The 24,749-nt window shown below is 36.5% G+C and overlaps 1 protein-coding gene across 5 annotated transcripts in view; it reads left to right on the top strand.

The window, feature by feature from the left end:
- The first annotated feature begins 4,859 nt into the window (after positions 1-4,859).
- Positions 4,860-24,749, top strand: part of TFPI (tissue factor pathway inhibitor) — a 71,571-nt gene continuing 51,681 nt past the window's right edge. For 2 of the 5 annotated variants that reach the window (XM_076005741.1, XM_012779472.2), the window contains exon 1: positions 4,862-5,175. The gene's annotated coding sequence lies outside the window, so the exon portion shown is untranslated. Of the gene's footprint in view, positions 5,176-12,365; positions 12,462-24,749 lie in introns of those variants that run through there. The other 3 variants (XM_076005740.1, XM_012779469.3, XM_012779470.3) reach the window with 3 other exon arrangements.

Here is a 24,749-nt window from a genome sequence, read left to right as displayed (position 1 = left end):
ATGATGAAATAAATACAGAGACATTTTTACATCAATATTTGTATATGTCTTGCCTATCACAGAGTTTTAGTGACCATAATTTGGTAAAGCCTAGGTGCTGTTCTTTTTTACACCTGACATCTGAAAATGTGCATTGTTTCCATTTGCTAATCAGTCTTCAGGCATTTACTTGCTGGAGAAGTGAACCACAAAAAGTATATGGTTTACATTCTGGATATAAGAATGAAGATCGAGACAAAGAGTTAAGCTCGAGGACTCACCCCTCACCCAATCCAGTTAAACACCTTTGCAGTCACACTTCGTATGAAAAATAATTGGTTAAACTTTAAAATAATGGAATAGCTAATCTTTCACATGATTTAAAGTAGACAAAAATGCCCGGCATGGATGTTCAATATGATACAATTTAATTTTGTTTTGGAAGTTTATCAAAACTTCTAATTTGAAGTTTTAATATTATTTCTAACTTTGGTTCTCTATCCTACAACAAACTATACTCTGGTCACAACGCTGATAAGGAACCACCTTCCCTGCAGATTATGTCTCAATCATACAGAGTTATCTGAACTTGAAGCACGATATATATTTTAATGGCCAAGTTTCTTGAGGGACAAAATTAGGAAATGTCTCCTGATAGAAAAAGCAAAGGGAAAAAAAGATGATTTTTATATCTTGGTCAAGAAATATATTAGATCATATTAAGAACCCAGAATGTTATTCTAATTGTGTGAATTGTAAAGAAAAAATAACAGAATATCATGAGAAATGGAGAGTATTTAGTATTAGGTGAATACTTGGCATATCCAAATACTGATTAGATAATAGACAGGTTTAATATACAATGGCATATAGTCAAATGTATCTTAACCGAATAACTTAGAGTAATGCACAATGGAATAGCAAACTAGCAATAAAACCACAAACTGGATCTCACATAAGCCTCAGGATGAGAAGAGCTATGTCTACAGAATCTGTAAGTTATACCATCAGGCTGATTTAACAATACCTTAAGATCAAATTCTCACATTCTCTTGAGCACAAAAATACCCAAATTTGTGTAACTTACATGGGGAAACAAAATAATGAAAAGTTTTCATTAATGCCAGCTGCAGCTAATTATGAAATGGATGATCTCTGGCAAAAATAATAATAGTAATAATAATCAGCTAGGCTGTGGCTCTTCCAGATACGTTCTTAACATTATAAGAAAAAGAGATTTCTTAAATGTCTTTAGGACAAAAGGGGCTTATTACAAGGTTGTATGTTCTTGAGTACTTAGGAAAACTAAGTAGGCCTGGGGAAGGACTGCGGCTGTAGATGAGCTCAGGCATCACGCTCACATTTGTGTCTCACTTTTACTCTTGCTTTCATTTTTCTCCCTAGTTCTCTCCCAGAGGTTACATGTTCTCTTTCCTCTAGTCTTTTTGTCATTTCCTGTCAACTAGCTTTCTCCACACAACCATCTTGCACACAGACCTTATGGCTGCCAAACCTTTCTCCTCTTGACTTTTAATAGTTTGACATTTACTGTTGTCAACCAAAAATAATCCAAAGGATCAGAATCTAGTTTAAAGGGATTTTACTCAAGCATAAAGTTTGAGAATGGGTCACCAGTGAAGCACAGATTCCAAAGAATGGAAGTCAGGTTCCAAAGTATAGACGTTTGGGATTGTTTACATAGACAAAGTTTAGGGAAGCTTAACAGAATTTCAACATCTCTCTATGTAAGGCTTAATGCATAGTTACCATGATCTTATTAGTCAAGGTTGTCTTTTTCTCTCAGAAAAGGTATATTTAACATTTCACACTTAAGATGTAACAGTCATGGGATCTTGGGCACCATCTGGTCTGATTTAAGTACAGGACAATAAAGGAGGCAGTTAATCTATGACAAAGATTAGTGCTTGGAAGAGGGAAGCAAGCGGTGGTCTCTGATCTAGTCAATTAAGAACAAGAACAATGGGGAAGAGAGTTAAACTATAATCTAAGTAGCAGGTTTGAAAACAAGTTACGTGACTTAGTCCCCAGAGCTTAACATTTCCCTTGGCATATTAAATTTAGAGGGTCCTGAAATTTTATTTTCTTTTACACTATTTAGTTTTTCTATAGCTCTTAGTTTATGTTTTCAAGAAAGGAAATCTGACAGGCTGAGCTCACCTCTACCTACACTATATATTGGCCAAAAGTTCAATCAGTGTCCATTCTATTAATATTACAAAGAACAGGTCAGTTTCCACAACAATCTGAGTGAGAAGGAAAGTTGATTGTGGTTGAGTGGCAGGGAATGAACTACCAAGGGTGTGAGTTGTTAACATGAAGTTCAGAACTTGAGTGAAAAGGAAGTATAGAGGAGCATTTATGCATCTGTGCTCTGAAGTCAGACTGCATGATTTGAATCACAGCTCCACACACATGTCAACCTTCGTAGGCCTGTGAAATGGGAATACAGAAAGGATCTTCTACTTAAGCCAGTTGTGAGAATTAAATAAGACAACTAATGTGCCAGGTACCTAATAATTATTCAACTAATATTAAAAACACACAAGAGGATATCTTTTCAATATATTGATTTCCTTTCTCTTGGATATTTACCCAGTAGTGGAATTTCTGGATCATATGGTAGTTCTATTTTTAGTTTTTTTGGGAACCTCCATACTGTTTTCCATAATACCTGTACTAATTTATATTCCCACCAACAATATACAAGGGTTTCCCTTTCTCTCATCCTTACCAGCATCCATTATTGCCTTTTTGATAAAAGCCATTTTAATTGGAATAAGATATTTCATTATAGATTTGATTTGTATTTCTCTGATGATTAGAAATGTTGTGCATTTTTCATACACCTGTTGGCCATTTCATAAGTCTTCTTTTGAGAAATATCTATTCAGATCTTTTGCCAATTTTTAAAATTGGATCATTTGGTTTTTTTTTTTTTTGCTATTGAGTTAAGCTCATTACATATATTCTGGTTATTAATCCCTTGTCAGATGTGGAGTTTGAAAATATCTCCCATTCTGTGGGTTGTCTCTTCCCTTTGTTGATTGTTTCCTTTGCTGTGCAGAAGCTTTTTAGCTTGATGTAATTCCCATTTGTCTATTTTTACTTTGGTTGCCTGTACTTTTGAGGGTTTTCCCAAAAAGTCTTTGCCCAGGTCAATGTCATGGACCATTTCTCCAATTCTTTTAGTAGTTTCATAGCTTCAGATCTTATATTTAAATGTTTAATCCATTTAGATTTGATTTTTTATGTATGGTGAAAGATAAAGATTTCGTTTCATTCTTCTGAATATTGTTATCCAGTTTTCCTAGCATCATTTTTTTGAAGAGATCGTTCTTTCCACAGCGTATATACTCTTGTCACTTTTGTCAAAGACAAGTTGGCTGTAAATGTGTGTATTTATATCTCAGGCCTCTATTCTGTTCAATTGATTTATATGTCTGTTTTTATGCCAGCATCATGCTAATTTGGTTACTATAGTTTTGTAGTAAATTTTAAAGTCAGGAGTGTGATGCTTCTATTACAGCACTATTCACAATAGCCAAAATACGAAATAAACCTAAGTGCTCATCACTGGATGAATGGATAAAGAGAATGTGGTATATATACACAATGGATTATTATTCAGCCATAAAAGCATATCTTTTGCAGCAACATGGATGGAACTGAAGGTCATTATGTTAAGTAAAATAATCCAAGCACAGAAATACAAATATCACATGTTATCACTCATATGTAGGAGCTAAAAAATGTGGATCTCATAAAGATAGAGAATAGACTGGTGGTTACTAGAGTCTGGGAAAGGTAGCGGGGAGGGGGAGGTGAAGAGAAGTTGATTAGTGGGTACAAATATATGGTTTGATAGAAAAAAAATAGGACTTAGTGTTAGATCAGTGGGGTGACTATAGTTTACAATAACCTATTAATATTTCAAAATATCTGGAAGAAAAAAATTTGAAAGCTTCTAACATATAGAAAAGGCAAATATTTAAGGTAATGGATATCCCAGTACACTGATTTGACTTTTGCAAACTATATGAATGTATTAAATTATCAAATGTGAAAAAAAATAAGGGAAACCCGAACAACAACAACAAAAAAAGGTTATTCGTTACACAGAAGTCAAAGGAAAGAAGCAAGAAAAGTTAAAGGCACAAAAAGCATCTGAGATGGAGAAAACAAGAAACTGGTGTATTTTTTTGATTGAAGTAATTTAGCCATCCTGGTAAAGTAGATTCTGCCATCTTATTAAATCTCTGTTGATTTTAGTCTAATATGACCATAATTCCATTACAGAGATACCAGGGGTTAACCTTAATGATAGGGACCAACAGCAGAACAACTTTGACATCTTTAATGATTTATATGTTGTGTAAAATAATAATAACAACAGCAATAATGATAGTCAACTTTTTTTGAAGGTTTGCTACATGATGGTGCTTTTTATGTATTAATATTAAGCCATTTAGTATGTCTACCAAGCCTAGAAACTTTTATTATCACCATCTTAGGTAAAAAGAAACTGAGGCACAGAGAACTGAAATTACTTGGCTGAAGTAGCAAAGCTAGCAAGTAGCTGAGGACTTACAGCCTGACATTCTGCAATAGATAATGCACTAGATTGTCTCTCTAATAATAAGAGAGACCTCCAGTAGCCCTCAGATTTTTTCATAAATATATTAGCAATGTATGAAATAAATGAAAACTTCCAAAGATAAGAAATAAACTGCAAAAGAAATAGTTATTCAAAAGTGGTAACATCTGAAATCTTAGTGTGAAGTGTTTCCTTTGTTTCCTCCATTAAAAAAAAAAAAAGGCTTTGAAGAGTTTGGCAAAACTAGACTAAATAGAGTCGGAGTTGGAGTGACCTAACAGGAAGCTGGGCTATTCCCAACTGCCAGTGATCTCTGAAAAAAGGCTCTCAGGCTCCCTCTTTGCTCCAATAGACAGGAGGGACTTAGGGCTGGATAACCGTCAAATTCTTACCTCGCTCTTTCACTGCTGGTAGGATCAGATTGCATTTCTCTCAGTATTCTCTGCTTCCTAGTTTCTTGATCTGTTTAAAAGACCGTAGAGAAGATAAATCCTCTCTTCAGTACCTAGAAGGGAAAACAAAATAACCTCGACGCCGCTTTGAAAAAATCTTTCCAAGAACTTTCTTCAGAGATTTGACTCGTGAGTACTTGGCAGTGGGGGAAAAGCGGGGTTCTGAGGGGCGATGGTGTTGGGGAGGACCCCCTGGCTCTTCCCCTGAAGTAAGCCCTTCCTTGTAAACAAAGTAAATTCAAATTGCAATGTGAAATTAAGTTCTCAGCATTTTGCATTTAGTTCTTAAGCAAATATATGTGCAATGTTTATGCTTTTAAGACCACAAACAATTGTGTTAAGTAGTTGGTGAGATGTAGCCTTTTTATAGTTTAAACTTTACTTTAAGACTGTAGCAAAATTATTTACTAACTGTGTTTGGTTAATTGGAATTTTTTGAAGGTTTGGTTTGCCTTTCAATTTTATTAGTAACATATAAAGAACTATAGTAAAGAGACTGATAACATTCTATTTAAAGAAACTTCTTTCATTGTCATTAGTGGGTGATACTTAAAATGAAATATAAACATTAGAATTATTGTAATCTAAATTAAATATTTTATGCTAGCATTAACTAATCTAAGTAAATACAAGTCTCCAAAAACTAAAGCTCATATTACAAGGTATTTAAATGCGAATACTTATGATCGAGTCTGTTATGTTGTACAGTTTTGTAAATTAAAGCAATAGATTACTGTCATCTTCTCGTTAGGTATGAAACCATATTAAACTTTGCTTCTGGGAGAAAAAGAAAGCACATAATTTAGCAGTACAACCACAAAACTACAATGAGACAAACAGTTATTTAATTATAAAACAAAAAACTTATTGGTATAAAAGAAAAATGAGGGCCAAGAGTAGTACCATGTGGGAAAAAAAGAAAAGATAAGCAACAGCCACACTGTGACTCAGTGCTCTGGAAATTAGTCACGAAATGACTTTGTATAATATGAGATAACATAAACACACAGGGCAGAACCCAAGCAGGAAATATACAGCCCAGAGAGTCATATTTTATGTATGAAGACATAATATTTACATCAGAGAAGAAAAGTTGTGACAGTTTTGAGATACTGCAAAATTTTTAAGCCTGACAATATCCTTTTATAAAACATTTTAAGGATTTTAAAAATTCATCATGCTAGCACATGATTATTTCAATGCATATTATCCATATCTCATCTAATCCTTACACTAAATAGTGAACAGTCTTAGAAAGCTTGAGTATAAAGTACTAATTTGGGATCTATAGTTTAATAAAAGGATATGAAATATCAATAGAGATGAATAGAGATGGAAAAATATTAATGCAAATACAGATAACTAACATAAAATCTTCAAATACAAGTAACACCTTAAAATACTTTTAACAATTTTAATAGTTGTACTGGGAAATCAAATTTGTCTTCTTTAGATGACCGTAGAATCTTGTTAGAAAACTTTAATGACATACATATATTACTATTTGGTTTATGTCTCTATTAGATGTGCTGAATTGGACAAGTTGTTGGATTTTTTGTTTGTTTGTTTGTTTGTTTGTTTTCCTTTAAGGTACAGTATGATATATTTAAGCATTTGTTTTACTTCCAATGAATAGATCAAAACTCCTTTTGGAAATGTGGTTCTTATTCAAATGGATTATGCCATCAACTGGTGCTTAGTAGTCTGATTGATTATAACTTTATACTTCATTTCCTTATGTGTTGTACAACTATGTTAATAGAACCTTTTATCATAAACATTATTTTTAAATTAAAAAAATAATACATAAAATGAGAAAATATTTTTATATTAAAATACAGTTTTTACAGTATTAATTTACTCCTTTCTCAAGAATTAATTTTTTGACCTTAGTTACTTACCAGATTCAAAAGGTAAGTGGGCAGGATGACAAACTACTGAAGGATAAACGCCAATCTCAAAAGGTTTGATTTAATTTCAGAATTCCTGGCAATCTAACCAAATAGTAAATGTGCTATAGATTCTTTAAGAATGTTGGTTGATTAAATTTAGTGTCACAAATTTTAAGACATTTAAAAACTTATATCTGCCTAATAGAAGAAAAAGATGCAAAGTAAACATCTTCATCAGAAAAAAGTAAAATAAAAAAGGAGAGACAATAATGAAATGTTCCTGGCACTAAGAAATGTTAAATGCCTGAGGTGATGGATACCACAACTACCCTGATTTGATTAATTCACATTGTATGCCTGTATCAAAACATCACATGTACCCTATAAAGATATACAACTAATATGTACCCATAATAATTAAAAATAAAATTTTAAAAAATGAAGGAAAGTGCTCAGAACAGGATTTTTCAAAAAAATCTTATGTATTAGTATTAATTAATGATTTGAATGATAATATAGCTTAAAATGAGTTAATTATATCACCATTTTATTTTTGCTATGTGGCAATGGTCTAAGAATTGTACTGTAATCCAACTCATCTATTCTCAATAAAGACCTTCTACAGCCAGCCACCCTTTTTCTGTTTACCATCTACAGTAATTAACTCATTTGGGGAATTTAACTTGACAGGATGCCTTTTTAAAACACAAAAGTATTTTTAAAGTCATTAATGTCATAGGTAGCTGTTGCTATCTTTTATAGAAATACAGCAGCATTATAATTTTTTTCTGATTACTTATATGTGCCTTAGGAGAAATCTGAATTCAGTAAACATGGAGTGCCTTTTGAAGTCTCTGTTTCTGAATATTAAATCTTACCAAAATGAGGAAAGGATGCATGTTTTTCCAATGAGTTTTCTTCACAACAGACCATCTCTCTTGGCTCTCTAAGGTCCTTGATGACTGCTTTCTTTATTTTCCTTATCAACTCCAGTAGCCCAGTCTTTTCATTACCCCTGTCTGCCTGTCTTCACTTCTCCAACTGGCAGGTGCCATGTAGAACCAGAGCCTGAGATTCAGCTACCAAAAGGCTGAGAGTAACCTAGTCTCTCCACTATTCTTCTTCCCAAAGCCAACAGTAACAAGTCCTGGGATCATGTCAAATCCCCTGTTTTTAGTTTTCTTCAAGCCTCCCTTTGAGATTCTGTGTTTTTAGTTGGAACAACCACACATTAAAATTATTTTAAAAACAAAGAATAAAAGGACACCATAGTCCATAATAGATATCTCAGTGCTGCAGTACTTCTATCCCAGTGGTTCCATCTGATGGACCACAAATCTCTTGGGGGACTTAAAATAATTGCAGCTAATTCCCTAATCCAAATGTGGTGATGTATTATATGCCATTGACTGGGGCATAAGAAGGCTATTTCAATATTAGGAATTTGAAAATACCCATCAATAGGACATTGATAAAATGCAGTGCTGTCATTATCAAGCATAGTGTGCTACTGATACCCTTGAACTATGCCGCCCCTTCAGAGCCACTGCTACTCTGCCGCCAGCCCCATTTTATCTTTACTCCTTTCTTGACCCCTATCTATTTCTTTTCACTCCTTGAATTGCATAATAATTCATGTCTAAGCATCACTGCATTCTTCATTGATCATTTCCCAAGGCTTAGAAATAGAGTAAAAATCAGAAATGGGGTGAGTCTCTACAATAATGTCATTTATGAATATATTTTTTAATAAATCTGAGGAAAGTATTTATTTATTTATTTAATTTCAGCATATTATGGGGATACAAACATTAAGGTCACATACATTGCCCTTGTCTCCCCTCTCCCCTTGAGTCAGAGCTTTAAGTGTGTCCATCCCCCAAACTGTGTGCGTCATACTCACTATGTGTATATATACCCATCCCCTCCTCCCCCCTCCCACCTGCCCCACACCCAACAAATGTTTTCTCTTTTTTTCTTAACATTTTGGTTACATTTTATATCTTTGCCTCTCCCTAGCAAGGGTTAGAGGTTTGTCCTTCCCCTCCATAATATTCACCACATCCCTCAGATATGGGACTACCCCTCCAACCCCCAAATCCCTGGTGAACACCACCACCCTTTGAGCACCATAGTGTTAATATTTTGATCATACTATTAAAGTCCTTTTAGGAAGCTTCAAAGTCCCAGAGTAATTTTCATCTAGAAAATGAATCAAAATGGTTATATTAAAATTTCTTGTACCTGCTCTTGTTCTTTCTTGTGTTACTGATATCAATTATACATACATGTAAAAGGAATGGAGTTTTGATACATGATACATGAAAGAACCTTGAAAACATTATGCTAAGTAAAATAAGCCAGATGTGAAAGGACAAATAGCATATGATTCCACTTAAACAAATATCTAAAATAGGGAAATTCATAGAGATAGAAAACAGATTAGAGGTTGCTAAGGGCTGGATGAGTGGTGAGTTATTGCTTAATGAGTACAGAGTTTTTGTTTGGGATGATGAAAAATGTTGGAGATAAACAGTGGTGGTGGTTGCATAACATTGTGAATATAATAAATGTCTCTGAGTTGTATACTTAAAAATGATTAAAATAGCAAATTTCAGGGTATATCTGTTTTACCACAATAAACAATTATAAAAATGATATAAGAATTCAGTTTGAAGAATTCCAGATTCTTGATGATATTCTTTATATTTTCTTTATTAATAGATGAAAAGTACAAATATGATAATTTTGGTTGCCCGAATTTTAAAAAACAAAAAAAGAATCTTCCTTCTAGAAACTGAAATATATTTTTACATGAAATTTCTGCTTTTTTCTTTTTTTAGTACCAAGCTAATTCAAACCTCATAGACTGAGTTGGCAAGTATTCCCTCCATTCTCTTAAAATTTCTGCAAGAGTTGATATAAAATTGGTATTATTTCTTCTTTAAATATTAGGTAGAATTCTTATTCAAGTTATCCATTTCTTTTTGGGTGAGATTTAGTACTTTGTGTTTTTCAAGAATTGGTCCATTTCAAATTTTTTGTCTAATTTATTGGCATAAAGTTAATATTTCTTCATAATAAAATCTGTAATGATGTCAAATCTCCTGATATAAGCATAATGATTTGTGCCTTTTCTCTCTCTTGTTTTTCATATCTATTAATATTGAAAGGTTAATAATTTAATATTTTTTGGCAAAGAGCCTCCCTTTGATTTCATTGACTTTATTTTTTCTATTTTTATTTCATTGATTTTCACTCTGATCTTTATTATTTTCTTGCCATGTATTACTTTCTAAATACTGCTTTAACTTACTTTTAGTTTTGATGTGCTGTGTGTTTTTATTTGTTTCAAATATTCTTTAATTTCTCTGTGATTTTAACATTGATCCATGGGTTATTCAGAAGTGTTATTTTGTTTCTAAATATTTGGGTATTTTCCCAAGGATTTTGAATATTTTTTCCATTTATTTCCAGTTTAATTACATTAGGGTCAGAGTACATATTTTATATAGTTTGAATAATTTCTGGCTTATTGAGACTTATGTTATGGCTCTGAATATGATACAATTTGGTAAATGTTCTTTGTGCTCTTCAAAATTAAATGCATCTGCTATTGTGAAATGCAAGCTTTTATAAATGTCAATTAGATCAAGTTAGTTCATAGTGTTGATCAAATGTTCCATATCCTTACTAAATATTTTTGTGTAGTTTTTTTTTATTGCATAGTGGAACATGGTTATTGAAATCTATGGCTATAATTCTATATTTATCTACTTCACTTTCCAGTTATCAGTATTTGCTTCATGTAATTTGATGCTCTGTTATTAGTTACTTAAACATTTAGGATTATTTTGTCCTGTTGGTGTATTTTTCCCTTTTCAGTATAAAATGACTCTCTTTATCACCTTTAAAATCCTTTGTTCTAAAATGTAATTTTATATTAATATAGCCACCCCAGGATTCTCTTGATTGGTGTAAAATGGTAAAACCTTTTCTGTCTTTGTACTGTTAGTTTGTGTGGTCACATTTAAAGTGTATTTCTATAGACAACATACAGTTGGGTTATTCATTCAGATAATATTTATCTTGACATTTGATGTGGTAATTGATATGCTTGTGTTTAAATCTGCCATGCTACAATCATTGTTCTCTTGGTTCTGTTTTTGTTTTCTTTTTTATATTGTTTATGCCTTCTTTTGGGCTGACTATTATATGTATATATATATTATTTGTTGGCTTATTTGCTATAAATCTTGGTATTTCTACTGTACATGTTTAATTTATCCCAGTCTGCTTTCAAGTGATATTAAGCTACTTCTCTTCTAGTACATATAAAAAATTTCAAAGAGTATACTACTTTTCCTTTCCTGCCCTCTGTGCTATTGTTGTCATGCCTTTTGATTTTACCTATGTTATATCCGGTGCACCATAATGTTATTATGTTGGCTTCAAACACTGAGTAATCTTTTTAAAATAAACATTTAATTAGGAATACATTTAGATTTACAGAATACTGTGATGATAGAGTCCCCATATACCCTAGACCAAGTTTCCCCTTACTAACACCTTATATTACTATAGTACATTTGTCAAAATTGATGAACTAATTACCTTTTAAAGAGATTTAAAATTTTTAATCTTTTATATTTACCTGTGTAGTTACCATCTGTGGTATGCTCATTCATTTATATAGATCCCCATTTCCATCTGGTGACATTTTTCTTCTTCAGGTTCTTTTCCTCTCTTTTTAGAACTCTACTTATGTGTTTATTAATTAGGATGTTTGAAGTTAATTCACAGCTCATTAATGCTCCATTCATGGCTTTTAGTCATTTTTTTCTCTATATACTTCAATTTGCATAGTTTCTATCATTATGTCTTTACATTTACTAATCTTTTTTTCTGCAATGCCTCATCTATTTATAATCTCATCTAGTATAAATTTCATATCAGATATTTTAATTATCATCTCTAGAAACTTGGTTTGGGTCTCTATTTTCTAAACCTTCACTTTCTACACTCAATATTTTCTCTAGCTTATTGAACATATAGATTACAGCTTTAATTAAAAGTGAAATTATAAACTTAAATATCATTGTCTACTAATTCTCTTTTCTGTGTCATTTCTATGTCATTTTGAATTTTCTCATTATGAGTTTTATTTTACTATTATTTGCATGGCTAGGAATTTTAATGTGGATGCCTAATATTATTAGTCTTACCTTGTTTGTTGCTGTACATGTGTATTGTATTTCTATAAGTATTCTTGAGGTTTCTTTTGGGATGAAGTTGATCTACTTGGAATCAGCTTGATATTTTCTTGTCTTGCTGTTAAGGTTTATTAGGCAATACAAGAGAAATGTTTATTCTATGGTTAATTTTTTTCTCACTACTCAGGCAAACAACCCTCTGAGTATTCTGCTAGATGCTCCATGTATTGAGATTTTTGTAACTTAGGGACAGGAACTATTCCAGCTTTATGTGTGCTCCATGTGCTGCCGTCCCCTCTAACCCTTTCAGGTGGGTCTTTACCCAGACTTGGGTACTTTTCTTTCATGTATGCCCTGATCAGTATTCACATGAAGACTTGTGATCCATCTGAAGAGCTCTCGATTTCTTTTTCTGTATAGTTCTCTCCTGTCTGATACCTTGCCCTGCATATTCCAGCCACCTTGGCTTTCCCAGACTCTCTGCTTTGTCTCCTAAACTCAGGAAGACCACAGGGCTCTTTTAGAGTCCTGTTAACTGCAGTATAGAAAATCTTTTCACTCAGTCTGCTAGAGCAAATGTAGGAATGTAGAGCTAAGCTCTTGTTTTCAATCTTAATGGACCACTAATGTCCACTGACCAATATTATATCATAAATTTTATATTTGTAAAAGATATTTAATATTTCAAGTGGATGGATAAATCCTATTAATTCCTTTTGGCTGGAAGTGGAAGGGCTACTTTTTAAAATCATATTTTAATGATCTCTTCAAGAGCAATAAAGAACAAAAATAGAAAAAAATAATTTGAAAGGAACAGGACCTTTAATTTTTCAGTTTGCCTGGTTAAGATAAACATACATTTACTTCCTACTATTTCCCAGGAACTATGTTAGGTGAGTACATACACTTGCATGTTTATACAATGGAGAACTTAAATTCATAATTTCTAAAAAATACTTATTTCATCTCAGATAAGCAGTTTATTTGTTCATTATATTCTTCTGTTAACAATAGCTGTTTTAGAAGCTAATATGTCATTCTCTTGTATTCTAGATGACAAATGAGCTCCACATGCATAAAACCAATCAAGCTGTCACTTGTTCAGCAGGCAGTTCCAAAGCTGTTGGTGTTTCATGTTATTTACTTAAAGACTCCAGAGTTTTATGAGGAATTACAGATTTTCCTAATGGTTTCCTATCAAAATTCTCATAACTATCTTTTCTCCCCTGCTTTCTGGCTACTTTCATATACAGAAAGTTGGGTAAAGTAAATATAAATTAAAACTTTTTCTTTGTGTGAAAGGAAACACAGTTTCAGATGCTTCCTGCTCAATTTTTTATACCTATTGGGACAAACAGATACTCTCAAATGACAAATATAGTAGGAATAATTTATATTAGCATTGGAATTCGGTTTTATAACTATGTGAACATTATTCAAGATCCTATGCATCTCATTTGAGTTCTGTTTTTATTCTCATTTAGCAAAGCTATTTATTCAGTGAAGAAAGGAAATAGGTACACACCAAAGAAATTATGGCATTCACGTTTTGGAGATAATGTGGGTTATCAAAAATTTTGAGATAAGAAATTTTTCTTATAAAGATCCAGGCCTTCCTTTCAGTGTCAGTAATTTTATTCTAATTCTAGGCTTCCTAAAATTAACATTTTTTGGTATATTTGCTCTGAGGAATTGCTGAAAAATGTGGCAAATGAAGAAAGATATTTAATTGGGGGGATTTAGATTAAGCTCAACTCATATAGCAAGAGAGTTTTTTTTTATACATATGTGGTCAGCTCTGGTCAGTTCTTTTCAAGCCTTTCTTAGTAATAATTAATTAGAGTCCTCAAAAAAGTCAGAAGTTCCTTAGGAGCCAGTATTTGCCATGTCATTATCATCTCAGTATTACTCTCCCCACCACTGCTTGTCTGCATTCCATACTATCATCTCCATGCTCAGATGGAAGAGGGACCAGCTATCCTCCCTAAAAGGCACAGGAAGCCTCACCTATAAAAGACATGAGCAAGTGGTTGTCCGTAAATGGTCTCCAAAAATGTGTGTTAAAAAAATGTCTGTGCATGTGTCTATTTGCACTTTAGAAGGAAGCACACACTTTTTTTCAGATCTCTCAGGAGTTTACACACCACCATGAAAAATGTATCTGGGACTTGCTTAAATATCTAATGATAACAGTATATATTATGCAATTAGGTTCAAAAAAAGTGTCAAGCAATGATATAAAGGAAGCAAGATAAATATTTTGAAGGCAGATGGCATGGGGAGAGGGTGGAGGAGAAGAGATAAGATATTTTATAGATAAGGAATCTTCAAGAAAAGAAGAAAGGCAAGGAAGAAATTGAACCATTTTGAGATCTCTTTCAGTTCTATCATTATACTTGAATAAGCAGATTCAATTTTTAATATATTTAAAGCTGAGCATTAACTGTGCATTTTTGTATATTAGATCCTTTTCAGAATATGAAAAGTATAATGTGATAAATTCTAATCATTTATAAATTAACATAATTATTAAGATTTGATGTACTTTACAAAAAATCAAATCACTGGTCATCATTCCCAGAGAATTATAATTAAGGGAGTTAAGTAGGGCATTTAACAGGAAAACATTATCTGAATCCTGATTATATTATTATGTGGTAGGTTAGGATTTGGATAGGAAAAGAAAAAGAATGACATTTTACACTGGTCTTTTTAAATATGTAACATAATAAGCATTCAGTATGAGGAACAAAGAAAAAAGGGAAGTATTAATCACATGCTTTAGAAAAGGTGGCACCAATTGCCTGTCGTTCTCTGGATCCATAGTTCTCATCCTGCATGGTTCTGACATTTTCCTATCTGAATGGAAGTGATTGAAGATCAACTTGTTAATGGTTCCTGGAAGATCATGACTCAGCTGTCAGGGGCATCTTATTTCTTTAGAGTGGTGATTCAGAGAAGTTGAACTCACCATGTACTCTGGAGGGTTGGGTGAAGTACTAGCAGCTATAGTCCCAATCTTGAACCAAGCTCAGGCTCCTTCCAGATACTTTCCATTAGCACACAATCAGAAATCCCAGAGTTTTTCACCTTAAGGCTTATTTTGACTACCAGAAGGCTTATTTTGACTACCAGATATACCATCCCTGATAAAAGTGCAAAAATTGATCATTATTAATTTGTTATGGCTATTGTACTTAAGGATGAAAACTTGAGCTAATATTTGAAACCATAATATTTTTCTAATCAGAAAGTTATCTGATTCATCATGTATCAAACCAAATGTTCTAAAAATCTAGCCTCAGGTATATTGAGTATAAATTTTATTCCTTTTTTCCTAATGAAGATAATATAGTAACATTTTGTGAGAAATTCCCATACATGAGCTAAGATTTTCTCTCTTTTTGTCATACTACAAGTTGAGATAATTAGAAGCAGAAAGTTAAGACGTCTTCAACATATTTATTTAAGCAGAAATAAAATCTGAGAAAGAAACAGACTTTGAGGGGAAAGGACAAAACTAACTTAATTTTAGTTATTGATCTTTGACATTTAAAAAATGTAATATCAAGATGAATTGCAATGCCTGTTAGGAAGGTCTCAACTGTTTTTCTATGTCCTAGTGCCAATGGACATAGCACTATTTCTTTTATTATGTGTTTCTATGGTATTTTATTTCACTTTGTTCATTGTATTTTCAGTAGTAAAAGGTCTATAGTATATCACATTCTCTTCAGACTTCTATTACAAATTTTAAGAAATATATTTACATTTTCCTGTTCTATACTTTCTAATTATCTCTCTACCATCCCCATACTTCTCTTGCTTCTCATTTTCCTTCCCCACACTTAGGGTTCTCACTCTTCTCTCTTAACTGACAACAAGAATTTAGGGAAAAATTATTTTTACTTTTCAAAAATATAAACAACAAAAATAAGAAAGATAATTGTTTTAATTCATAAGTTTCTTAGCTTAGATTTTACTTATAGAACTTTGACCCAAATTAGAAAATAAAAATTTCCTAGTTGTGATTGGATGAAAATGCTAATTTTTAGAGATTGTAAGTAATCAAAATTTCACTTTTGGGGGAAAAAAGGAAACTATATTTTGGAACAGGGGGTCTTTTTGAGGCTTGCAGTTATTCTTTCTTTGAATGGTCACACTTCCTATGTCTAAGTTGAAACTTCCAATATGCAAATATGAGACTTTGAAAAGAAATCAATTTCAGAGCTTCAGTTTTCTTATTATTAAAAAGTCTTGATATTTCAGATACTTATCTCTATGGTTTCTCTTAGCTCTAACAGTGCATAATTGTGTGACCTTGCCTCCATTTCAGTTCTCATTTTTTAAATAAACTTAGTTTGTGTGTGCTTTACTATAGTTGCTTGTAACATGAAGATATCTACTATTTTCTGCCTGTATTGCTATTTCCTCTCTATGGAATTTTTTTCTTTTACTTTTTTTTAATACTATGAAAACAAGATGTTATGTCTGTGCAGTGAATAGCTTTGAACATTTTTATTCCTAGAAGAAACTCCCCTGCTTTATAAAACCAGATATGATAATTACTTCTGTATCTAAAAGAGTAAAAATCCTTTTTTTCCTTTGAGTGAAGTGGTCACAATCTAAATGCAGATGTGCTGTGATTTGAGTCATTAGCTGACATTAGGAAATTTCACATGAAGTAATTCTCTGGAAAATTATGACTTCCTATAATAAAATCCAAATCCAAAAACCATTTCCATAGTGAATTGGCCAATTTGTAAGTAAACATGATTAGTCAATAGAGACTGCAATTACTGGGGGCATTTGTTTTTTGTTGCCATTTTTTATTTGCTTGTTTTTATATCACTCTGTTTCTAATATTAATTTACTTAGGTTCAGAATGTTTTGCTTCATTGTTTCCCGTATTTTATCTTAATCTGGGTATATTTATAAAATATAGTCTCAAAGTTTCACTGTCATTTCACTGGCAAAAACTTAGGCATTGTTTTAATGTCAAAACAGTTTTAATGATAAGAAAAGAGAATTCTGATTTTGGTTTGTGGTATTAATATTATGTTCTTATCCTCTAAGCAGCCTTCAATCAAAAAAGTTTAAAAATTGCTTAATAGCTTGTTTGTGAAAGTAAAGACAGCAAAATAACTGACAGGCTGAGTTTTGGCTACTGATAGGAACACACTACAATACAAGTAACTTAAATAATGAGTTTAAACTTATCATCCCACATTATCCAAAGTACAGACATAGGATGCTTCAACAAGTTTTATTCAACAGGGAACCAGTTTCTTTTCATTTTCTTATTTCCATCATTCATGGCAGATCCTTTTTATTTTGGGTAGTCCTCCTCAATATTACAAGATGGCTGCCCCGGCCACAGGTAAAACATATAGACAGGACAAGTGGAAGGATGATTTTCAAAAGCACCCTATCCCCAGCCCTAGAAGATAGCATAAATCTCCTCTCACCTCATTAGCCAGAGGTTTATCATATAAATACATCCAAACCATGTCCCGGCCCGCGGGACCTTCTGTTACTCGTGGCGGTTAAGGGGGACCTTGCCTGAAAGAGATGGGCGAGAGAAAGGAACGAGACCAAGCAAATGGTTGTCAAGGTCTACTTTACTTAGATTCTTAGTAGGTTTTATAAGCATACAGAAACAAGGAAGTAGAAACAAAAAATGCAGTGGGGTGACGGTGAGTCTTGGGTTTGGGCTAATCAGCCCCAATCAGCATCTTATCGGTATTGAGGTTGATTGTGACTGATTATTCAACCCCAACCTGGCAGGTGGTCGGGAACAATTGCAGTTAGCACACCCTGGAGCATTTTGGAATGCATTCTTTTTGGAGCTATAGCTGGAGGGTGGGGTGTTGTTTTTGTCCTAGGAATTTTCCAGGGCGAAGCCCATGCGTAGGACAAGTCATAGGGGAGTTGAGGGTCTTTGAGGGTGCTTGCCTCTAACATCTCCCCCTCTCTTTATTAATATGAGGGAGATTTATATAGGTTGGTGGAGAGCCTGTCTTAGGCTATGCAATGGGCTTCCGCGACCAGCACCCCAAATATAATATTGGGCCATTAACGTGAAGGTGAGGCCTCTGTCTTAGGCTATGTAGGTGGCATCTAGCTCTGGCACTTCTGATTATGAAGTGTGCCCCGGGCATGGACCTACAATATTCCCGTCATGGAGTCACCTCACCGTCGGCGGGGTGTGCATTTGGTATACGGCATCGCGATAATCCCGTCAAGGGCATCTCTACAGCTTTTGGAACCAACTGCGTTCCATGTCTGCGGCAAGGTCTGAGAAATTTAGACCTTCAGTGGGTGTGTTGGGAGACTCTTCATGGAGGTCTTCTCTGGAGCCTCTTAGTTCTAGCCGTTGGTAAAACACGGAGACCGATTTTTGTGTGGCTGCGTCTACCTGTGACTTGACAAAATCAGTTAGTTTTTTGAATGCCCAAGGCCCAAAGGTGAGGAGCAACAGAAAGCCTACAAGCGGCTCTAAGACACTGGGAAGCAATGTGGATAGCCAGGGGGATGTAGAAAACCAATTTTGATACCATGCTTTATTTTGTTTTTTCTGTTTTTTTCTATCTTCTAGGCTTTGTCTAACCCTTTCAATGCTATCTTCTACCAGACCTGTTTTATCTGCGTAGAAGCAACATTCTTCTTTAAGTGCTGCGCACAAGCCTCTCTCTTGGAGGAACACTAAGTCTAGGCCTCTTCTATTTTGCAACACTACCTCAGAAAGCAAAACAAGGGATTCTTTGAGATATTTTAGGCCCTGCTGTAGCTCTCGGAGATCGTTATGATGGCAGCAGAGAGCTGTAGGTATTGCTGGTTGGAGGTGACTAGAGAGGCTATGCCTGTTCTAGCCCCTGTGGCACCAAGGCCTAGAACAACTGCGAGTGTTATGGCCGTGATGGGCTCTCTCTTTTCTCGGGGCATTGTGGTGCCGCGCTCCCAAAATTTAAGCAATTCATCAGCAGGACGTATAGTGAGTCTGGGGAAGAGCATGATTAACACACAATATTCTCTATGCTCAAGGAACATTGCAGTGACTACATACGGGGTAAGGCCGGAAGAACAAGCAAAATAAGAGGTGTTAGATGCCTGAATATACTGAAAAGTGGAGTTGACAGTAATTGACTGATTGCATATTTTCTCTAAGGGTGCGGGGGGGAGCATTTTTGGACTAAGAAGGCAAAGGCCTAGGCCTGTGATTTGGCTGAGTGTCAGGCCATCATGGGTCTCTAGGCCCCATCTGAGTTTGCTGGTGTCGTTAGTAAATAATGGTTTACCAAATGTAGCGACACTTTCATAGAAGGGAGGCCAGGGGGAGTAGCATACTCAACACTCCTGATATTTTGAATTGTTGGCCTCTCGGATGGTCCTGACAGAGGCATTGACTAGGGTGAGAATTAGTTCTGCAGAGGAGGGGGGCCCCTCGGGCAGGGTAGGTTGGTATAGGGATGTGCTAAATGGAAAAGGGGACACAGCTGGGGAGGAGGGTAGGGAGGACAATGAAGTACAAGGGGGAATGGGGAGAGAAGTAGCCAATGGCCTGGGCATTTGTGGCCTGCTCGACTAAATTAAGCGCTTGCTGCCCTTCTTTAGTTAGGGAGCGTGGAGAGGTTGGATTGGCATCTCCCTGCAGGATGTCAAAAAGGGGTTTTAACTGTCCTGTAGTGAATCTTAAATATGGGCGAAGCCAATTAATGTCGCCTAGAAGGCACTGAAAATCATTAAGGCATTGAAGAGAGTCTTTTCTGATTTGCACCTTTTGGGAGAGGACCTTATTGGGGAACAATTCAAAGCCTAGGAACAGGTGAGGGGGGCAGACCTGAATTTTTTCAGGGGACAAGCGGAGGCCTCGAGCTTGTAAGGCTGAGACAACCTGCATGGTAACTTGAAGCAAGGTTGCCTTGTCGGCCCCAGTGAGAAGAATGTCATCCATATAATGAATTATATATAGCTGAGGATGTTGAATTCTAAAAGAATCAATTGTCTGAGCCACATATTTTTGGCAAAGGGTGGGGCTGTTGGCCATGCCTTGAGGCAATACTCGCCATTGGAAGCGCGGAGAGGGTCCTATACAGTTTACTACTGGGAGACTGAAAGCAAAGCGTTTGCAGTCATCCAGGTGCAATGGTATGGAGAAAAAGCAGTCTTTTAGGTCAATGACTATTTTATAGTAGCCTTTGGGGATAGCTACGGGCGAAGGCAAACCAGGCTGGAGTGCCCCCATGGGAACCATTGTTTGGTTAACAGCCCGTAAATCTTGTAGCAGCCGCTATTTGCCAGTCCTTTTTTGGATGACGAAAATGGGGGTGTTCCATGGTGAAGTAGAGGGCTCTATGTGTCCGGCAGCTAATTGTTCCTGCATCAACGCTGTAGCTGCGGCTAGTTTGTTAGATGGGAGGGGCCACTGATCGATCCAGACAGGTGAGTCACTCTTCCAAGTGATTTTATCTGCCTGAAGTGCAGGGGGATCAATGGCCCTTACGAAAAATGGTCTTTGAACCCTAGTCCTGATCTGTCTGACTTAGGGAGGGTGGTTAAGGGTGGGAAGGATGTATTAAGGGGCAAGGGTAATGCCTGAGCTAAGCGCTGTCCCTTAGAGACATACACAGGGCCGGTAAGCACACTGGCTAAGATGTTAATTTCTCCGGTAAAGTCACTATCTACTATGGAGGGGTGGACTATGAGCCCCGCAAGAGTGGAGGAGGCTCGGCCCAGAATAAAAAAGAACATATTAGCGGGGGGGGGGGTGGGGGTGGGGGGGGAGGGTCCAAAGGAGCCAGTGGGCAAAATTTGAACACCATCCTCAGGTCTTAATATGGTGTTGGAGGAGGCACACAAGTCCACTCCTGCGCTTCCTGTGGTTGCTTGGAGGAGTCTAAAGTCTGAGGGCTCTCTTGTCGGCTGTTCTCCGAGGCCGACTGAAATTGAATAGGACAGGGGGCCCGGGGCTGGCCCCTCAGGCCCGTTTCCCGAAAGGGGGGGCAAGGGGTTTCCAAAGACATCAGTCTTGGAGCGGCATTGATTGGCCCAATGCTTTCCCCTCTTACAGTGAGGACAGAAGGAGGAGGGCTGGGCTGGGCCTGCCTGGCGTCTCACTGAGGTTAGAGGTAGCAGAGGAGACGGCTAGGGGGCACTGCCTCGCAAAGTGCCCTGGTTGACCGCATTTAAAGCAGTCCCTCTGTGCCGCGGTCCCTTGGATGGCGGCCCCAACCGCAAGCTGTACGGCCTGCGATACCTTATGGGTAAAGGGGTCAACATCATTACACATTCTAATCATGTCATTAAGGTCTTTATTTTTGAGTTTGCCTCTAAGAATGGCCCTACAGGTGCTGTTGGCATTTTCATAAGCTAACTGTTTAATAAGCCTATTATTCTCATCTTTGTGTCCGAGGGTTCGTTCTGCAGACTCTAAAAGCCTGCCCACAAATTCACTAAAACCCTCTTGAGCTCCCTGGGTGATTTTTGTCAGGGGAGTAAGAACAGATCCCGTAGAGGGAAGTGTTGGCCAGGCGCCGAAAGCGGCTGCGGCGGTCTGGGATAAAAGTCCAATTGGGAGTCTCCTTTGGTGCTGTTCAGTAGCAAATCTCCCTTGTCCGCTAAGCTTTTCAAGGGTCCAAGATGCAGAATTGGGGTTTTTTAAATTATTAGCAGCCATGGTCTGACAGCGGTAGAGAAACTCGGCCTTCCAAGAGAGGAACTACCCACGAGAAAGGACCGCCTGTACTAGTTTGACCCATTCTCCGGGGAGCAGGTAGCCGCCCCCTGAGGCTGCCTCTAGGAGGGAATAGGTAAAGGGTGCATTGGGCCCATACGTCCTAACAGCAGAATTCAGTTCTTTTAAGGTTTTGAACTTTAGTCTGCGAAATTCAGTGGGCTCTGCAGTGGGCCCCGGAACTGTCTCCTGGGGGGGGGGTCATCACTTTCACTTTCCCTTTCTTTCTCTTCTGTATTCTCATCATCTGAATCTTGGGGCAGGGACTGGCTAGAAGAAGGGGCAGCAAGGTCACCTTGCCTATTAGACCTGGTAACTACCGGGAATGCTAGGGCTTTATGGGAGGACTTTAAGGATTTTTTATTTAAGGTGGCATGTGACTGGGCGGTCTCATGACATGGGTGGCTAATGAAGACCGAATCTTTAAGCGTATCTTGGAGGGAGGACAAGTCTTTGGAAAGCTGGGTAAATTCTTTTTGAAGTTGTGAGACATCTTTTAATTGCATAACCCTTTGACTTAAGTCTTCTTTGGCACGAAAAAGTAAGGGCATTGTAAGGGGAGGCATTAATGAAGGTGCGCAAATCTGGGGTGCGTAAGGAGGAGGCCATTTGGGATTGTGATATCGGGCCGCTTCCTCTTCGAGGGTTGCCTCTTCTGCGGGGTCGAGGGACTCTCGGAGGGGTTGTTTCTTGAATACTGGGTAATTGAATGCATGAGGGGCTGTACCCTCGGGTAAGAGAGGATAGAGGGTCTTGGTGTCTGGCCTACTAATCGAGGGCTCGTCCCTAGATGTCTGGAGCTCAGCCGAGGGGGCATGAGGGGGCATATTAATACAAACTGAGGAAGGGCATGTTAGTCCCTCAGGATTATTAGGAGAAGCTGGCCCTTCGGCCGTCTTTAAAGACGTTCTCGAAGCGGACCGCGACACGGGTCGGAGGCAGAATTCTGCTACTGAGAGCAGCTGCTTTTTATTGGGGTCTGAATCTGCCCCCTCAACAATATCTCTAATTAGTCCCCAGTACGAGAAAACGGATACAGGGACGGCATCTGGGCCCTGATTCAGAAGTAAATTGTTTAGATCTCTGCCTACCTTTTGCCACTTGCGTGGGTGAATCTCAGGTCCACCAACAATGAACCAAGGACAAGCATGATCAATGAACACAAAAAACTTTACTAGGTCCTTTTTCTTAACTCTAATTCCTCTCTCTCTGAGCGAGGCCTTGAGATCCTTGATAAAAACGGCCTCTTTAGACAAAGAATGGCCCATCTCGTTGGGATGACAATGTAAAAAATCTACTCACCAGACCGTCGATTCTGTGAGCGGCAGAAAGGAGGTCTCTTTAGGGATTCTCCGGAGAACTATCTGTAAACCGTGTGCATCCGACAAAAGTCCGTACCTCGTACCCCACGTTGGGCGCCACTTGTCCCGGCCCGCGGGACCTTCTGTTACTCCCGGGGGTTAAGGGGGACCTTGCCTGAAAGAGATGGGGGAGAGAAAGGAACGAGACCAAGCAAATGGTTGTCAAGGTCTACTTTACTTAGATTCTTAGTAGGTTTTATAAGCATACAGAAACAAGGAAGTAGAAACAAAAAATGCAGTGGGGTGACGGTGAGTCTTGGGTTTGGGCTAATCAGCCCCAATCAGCATCTTATCGGTATCGAGGTTGTTTGTGACTGATTACTCAACCCCAACCTGGCAGGTGGTTGGGAACAATTGCAGTTAGCACACCCTGGAGCATTTTGGAATGCATTCTTTTTGGAGCTATAGCTGGAGGGTGGGGTGTTGTTTTTGTCCTAGGAATTTTCCAGGGCGAAGCCCGTGCGTAGGACAAGTCATAGGGGAGCTAAGGGTCTTTGAGGGTCCTTGCCTCTAACAAAACCAATCACAGTAAAAGAAAGTGGAATTACCATGATTAAAGTGGATTAATGAAGATTTATTCCTTAGGTGGGCATAGGATATCTTTCCCAAAGAGCTGGATTTATAAACATATTAAAGAGTCTACTAACTTTGTAAAGTGATAGGGAATGGTTGTTTCATAAGCAAACAAACAAAATGACAAAAACAACATGTTAAAAAGCTGAAGAAAAAAGATTTAAATACATCCATAATCTCATTGACCTAATGTATTTACCTTTACTATCTTTTTCTATATGAACACCAATTTTTGCTTAGTTGATCTTAAAATACACATATATTTTTATGTACATCTTTTAAAATTCATACTACCCTGATTATTCCCCACATTATCTTCTAGTCATTAACACTGCAAATTTAATTCTGTGTATATTACATGTGGTAGATGGATGTGTCACCCTGTCTAATAATGTTATAATGTTGGAAGCCTACATTGTTTCAAATGTAATATCATTTTCTCTGCTAAAGTAAACATGAATATGCACTTAGCCATTTTCATATTTTTATTCTCAAGTGTGATTTTACTAATTTAAAATATGATCTACATTTCTAGACAAAGAACATACACATGTGGAAAAAGTTATTAGCTGATAATTAAGTACCAACCCCCTTATATATTACCGTTTACCTGCTCCTCTTAAAGTCCTGACTCTTTTTCCTTTATCCCTGTCCAGCTGATAGAATCCAATTATGAATTATTCAAATGTTTAATCTGGAGGGAAGGAGTACCAAATTTTTAAGGCAAAAATTACTATGAATTTATGATTTAGGATCCAAGCAACCCAGAAATCTTTGAATGATAAATTATTAATGCCTTATTTCACTTTACCTAGAAAAAACATGAAACTTTTACATTTTTATAAGTCCATTCTTAGACTCCTTGTCATTTTGGAAAGACTATCTCAATCTCTTTTTCACAAAGGAAATGACTCCAAGCAAGAAAAATTTT

The sequence above is a fragment of the Microcebus murinus genome, chromosome 8 (genome assembly GCF_040939455.1).
Source record: "Microcebus murinus isolate Inina chromosome 8, M.murinus_Inina_mat1.0, whole genome shotgun sequence".
Lineage (NCBI taxonomy): Eukaryota > Metazoa > Chordata > Mammalia > Primates > Cheirogaleidae > Microcebus > Microcebus murinus.
This window is presented reverse-complemented; position numbering and strand designations above follow the sequence as displayed.